The 5,212-nt window shown below is 38.9% G+C and overlaps 1 non-coding gene across 1 annotated transcript; it reads right to left on the minus strand.

The window, feature by feature from the left end:
• Positions 1 to 4,890: 4,890 nt before the first annotated feature.
• Positions 4,891 to 4,997, minus strand: LOC148038103 (U6 spliceosomal RNA). The gene has a single exon (XR_015690478.1). It is a non-coding gene; the product is annotated as a U6 spliceosomal RNA (small nuclear RNA).
• Between the last annotated feature and the right edge of the window lie 215 nt (positions 4,998 to 5,212).

A 5,212-nucleotide genomic window follows, 5' to 3' on the forward strand; every position in this document is an offset into this window, starting at 1 on the left:
TCTTCTTAGGATCGTTGTTGTGCCATTATAATAATGCCAGCTTTTGATGGTTAATGCCAGCTTCTGATGGTTTCAATAGTGTATGTTGTGAAAAACACTCTATCTCCCAACTTCCAGTGGGTTGCTAATTGAATAAACAAAAGATTTTTAGTGCACCAAGCATCCCACGTATCTTGCTGTTGAGCATCCATGAACAAATTCCAACTGTTTTCCTTCTTGTTTTCGTGAACTTCCACTAACCACGACTCCTGAAGCTTCTTCACGATCTCCCACTTGATGATGTCTAGAATCTTCTCAATGAATATCAAATCTTCCATGGATAGACATTCTCTCTGCTTCTGCTCTTCAGTTTATTCCCAAACAATTTGCCACAAAGATGCAAGTTTATGTTGCCTCAACAGGAAGAGGAAACAATCCACAACATAGGGCTTGCATCATGATGGTAATATGTTTCCGCCATTGTGGGATGAACTTCTTGTGGAAAGTGGATTTGGCAATGAGAATCTCCAACTCCTCAGTGGAAGAAGGAACTTTGCAAACATCCATTGAATTCTCCTCTTCTTGGCAATGCCATTTCCTTCATTTTCAGCCTCTTCTAATGCTTATTGATGGCAAGCTTCCCCGGCTGCACACCAAAAACATGGAGCCCCAAGAGAGACACCAAAAAAATGGGATTCTACTGCAAGAAAATCTATCTTGTAACATCAACAAGCTTTTATTTCATTCTTTTGATGACCAAAACAAAGGAAATAACAAATCTTCACGTAACATTTTAGTAGATATCTCCCACGGATTTAATAGAATCAACCATAATCTTCAAGATCTTCATAGAATCCATCAATAGAACAAGGAACATAAAATAATACACCATTTTTAATGGAAGTCAATCACATAGTATTCATCTTCAATGTCTTCATAGTTTTCTTTGTTGATCTCTCATATACAATTACACAGTTTTGATAGAATTGACTATCTCTGGCACTCTCTCTCTCTCTCTCTATCAATGGTACATCATCTCCTCACTACAATACTCCATAATGATTCTCAATAATCCTTCTTAGGTCGTGGATGCACCTATGTCTAATGCAAAGAGGCACCAGAGCCACTACAGTGTCTCTTCATAGCTCACTACTGTCACTGTCACTTCAGTCTTCTCTTCAGTCTTTAGCAGCTGCTTCTTCCATTTGTTTTAGCTCTTTTGAACCTAGATTCATCCTTTCCAAAAGTTAGAAAACTTTTCCAAAGTCACACATACTTTCCACAGAACACTTACAGAAGATCTACAGAACAGAATAGAACAGCAACAGAGCAGAGACAGAGCACATATAGAGCAGATACAGAGCAGAGACAGAAGCTCTACAGAAGGTTTACAGAGGGTTAAAGAAGGTCATTAGAGAACATAAAATCCTCATAACTCATACTAAAACCATTCCAAACTATCAAAAACTACTCAACAAGCTTTCAAAATATTTCAACCTTCATCAATCATCAATTCATGCTTCATACAGAAGAAAATCAGAACAAAATAGAAGCTATACAGAAGGTATCAGAACCAATCAAAATCTTAACAGAACCTATTAGAACATCACAGAGCTTCATATTTCTACTAAGAATCATCATGAACTTGCAAAACATAATCAATATCATCCAAAACACTCTCAAACACTTCCATTAACAACCATACATCACTCAAAATCCATAAAAAATCAATCATTTAGATCTTAAAAACAACAAAAATCAATAAAAAATTCAGTCTTTTTCCACTCTCAACATCTATATGCCAAGATGAGTAAATGTGTATTTCTCATTAACATGATTGAATATGTTGGATACATTGTTTCTGCTAAATGGAATCTTTGTAGACCCTACCAAAGTGAAAAAAATCCTAGAATGGCCAATACGTAAGACAATAAAAGAAATCCGAGGATTTTTGGGACTGACAGGATGGTACCGAACCTTCATCAAGGATTATCCCCTCATTGATGCACCCTTTACAAATATTTTGAAGAAAAATACAGTAATCATTTGGACCAATGAGTATTAAGAAAGATTTGATAAGCTTAAAGAAGATGTAACCACTACACCTGTATTAAAACTCCTTGACTTCAGTCAACCATTTGAGGTGATCACTAATGCAAGTGGACTTGCAATCAGTGGGGTGCTAGTACAAGAGGGAAGACTAGTGGCATATACTTCTAGAAAATTGAAACCCTACGAGTCCAACTATGCCACTCATGACCTTGATTTAGTCACAGTAATCCATGCCTTGAAACTATGGAGACACTATCTATTGGAAAAGGAATTCACTTTAGTGATAGATCATAAAAGTCTTAAGTGAATCTTCACCCAAGCTAACCTAAACATGAGGTAGAGAAGATGGATAGAGATACTACAAGAGTTTGATTTTAAAACCAAATATCATCCAGGGAAGGACAATGTTGTTGCAGATGCAGTAAGCCAAAAAGACTTTCTTAACAGCATTGTAGAAGTTCGAAGCTTAAGAACCGTATCCATACATGATAACCCTGTACTTGAGCTTGTACACAAAGCTATTTCTCAGGATAAGGAATATGAAGGACTCATGGCTAAGGTACTTCAAGGAGAAATCTCTAACCAAGAAAGGTCTAAGATTAAGGATTATCATGCTAGCAATGGTTGTCTATATTACCATGATTGCCTTTATGCCCCAAGAGGACCAGAAGTGAAGACCAAGATCTTATGGGAAGCACATGACAACCCCATTGCAGGACATCCGGGGTATGCCAAGACACTCAACGCAATTCATAAGAGTTATCACTGGCCAGGATTAAAAAGGGATGTATTAAGATACATAACTCAGTGTTGCTTGACTTGTCAAAGAGTCAAGGCGGAAAGGATCAAGAATGAAATGGGAGTCAATAAGTATGGACTTTGTTGTTGGATTATCTATTGCTACTAGTGGATATGATTCCATCATGGTAGTGGTTGTTAGATTGACAAAAGTTTCGCACTTGATCCCAATCAAAACAACCTATGTCATCTGACATTGATCGAGTCTTTCTCAAAGAAGTATTTAGGTTACATGGATTTCCAAAGAGCATAATCAGTGACCGAGACTCCAAATTCATCTCTAAGTTTTGGACTTGCCTATTCCAAACAATTGGAATGAAGACATGCTTCAGTACTACTTATCATCGTCAAACTGATGGCCAAACTGAGAGGGTGAACCAGACCATTGAAGATATTCTAAGGTCGTATTGTGGCAAAGAACTGAAATGGTGGATGTCGCCATTCCAAGCCTTGTATGGGCAAGAATATCGTACATGTCTAAACTTCTTAGATCCCACTCTCAAAGTAGAGGCTTCTAAGGATATGCTTGAAGAGATGGACCAACAAATCCAATTGATCTGACATGACATCCAAGCTGCTCAAGATCAACAAAAATCCTATGCAGATCTTGAAAGATCCATAAGAACATTCAAGGAAGGTGACATGGTGTTTCTAAGGGTAAGACCCGAAAAGAGCTCATTATCCTTGGGAAAATATAAAAATCTTAGTCCAAGGTACTGTGGACCATATGAAGTACTCAAAGTAATGGGAAGGCAAGCCTACAAGGTTAAATTGCCACACCATTGTTAGATATGATCAATGCCCCACCCTCATTAGGTGCTACCAATGATCCATGGTGCTCAAAGTTGTAAGGCCCCCATTATGAGGAGAAGCCAAATGTGAGCCCAGACATTGGTTGAGTCCTGACTTGTATATCAGATGAGGTCTATGTGACCGGATGGCAAAAAGGTGACTGTTGTGGGTCTAATCTTTGAGTTAGACGGAGTGGTTAAGCTAGTAGCAACTCGATGGCTGGGGGGTCCCAGGGGGGCCAGCGGCCCCCCTGGCGGGGGTCCGGGGGCAATGCCCCCGGCCCGATGGTAAAGGGAATATTCCCTGGAATATTCCCTGGCCGACTAGTGGAGGCTCATATGGTAGGTCGGTCAGCAAGCCGACCTAACGACCTTCGTGGGCTATAAAAGCTAAACCCCTTCGCAGCCATCACTCACTCATCTTTCACCCAGTCAGAGTTGTTGTTCCAGCTAGCCTTAAACTCTTCACCTATCTTCTGTCTAGATTGCCATCTAAGCTTCACACAGTGGAAGCGCACGGGTGGATAGAGCCATCTTTGTATCAGTTGTTTGGAGTTAAAGAATTTACTGATTCTCCTCTTATCTGTTGTGTACTCTCTATCTCTTTCTCAGATTCTGTTCGCTGCGCTGTGTAATATTTTACAACCATCTCAAGATTCATAATGTATTTCATGTAAGCCTACTGAAACCTTATGTACCAAACCCCGATCATGTGCTTAATGACAAACAAATAGTCATGCATGCCCAATGAATTTTGGAAATGCAACCCGAGAAGATTCTAGATACAAGGAAGAAACCTCTAAGAAGCCGAATTCCAAGAGAACACATAGTACAATGGAAGGATTATCCTGAATAAGATGCCACTTGGGTTAATAAGGCAACCCTTATGAAAGAATACCCCTATTTTCTCTCAAGATGAGGACATCCCGATTTCTCTAAGGAGGGAAGAATGTAATGTCCTCATTACTTAATTTATTTTAATAAACAGTGTGCATATACATTCCAAAGAAAATTGATTTATGTTGCACATTTAAATTTTTTTAATGAAAATGGCTCTACTTATGAAGAGAACTGTTATTATTAATAAGGTATTATATGCCAGTTTATGGAAAAAAGACTTGGGAAACCCTCCCAAGACTAGCTTATTAAAACTATGTTTGTAGTATAAAACAACAAAAAGAACTAGCCTAGTGGATAGTCAATTGACAGTTAAGTGCACTTATCAGATGTCTCCGAAGAGATTTTGAAGAGACTCCGAAGAGACATCTAATAAAATTTGGACCATTTCTTGATTTGTGTGTGACATCCTTGCGCAAGGGCCATGCTTATCTTCTTTGTATCATTCCAATTTTATCATGTCTTCGGTGTTGTACCTACCTTGATTTCTTGACGAATAAATTTTAGTAGTTGCCTAGAGTTTACCTTCTAGCCATTGCTATCCGTACTCTAATCATTGCTATCAGAATGATTGGATTTTTCCCAGCTAGTTAACCCTAGCTCTACCCCGTAAGGGCAGCGTCCAACCATTACCCACAGAGGACTGCCGACCTGAAGGTTCCTAATTGACCTAACAGTCACCTATCAATAACTAA

Source organism: Lygodium microphyllum, chromosome 3 (genome assembly GCF_053477565.2).
Source record: "Lygodium microphyllum isolate KBCC chromosome 3, Lygodium_microphyllum_v1.1.10, whole genome shotgun sequence".
Taxonomy (NCBI): domain Eukaryota; kingdom Viridiplantae; phylum Streptophyta; class Polypodiopsida; order Schizaeales; family Lygodiaceae; genus Lygodium; species Lygodium microphyllum.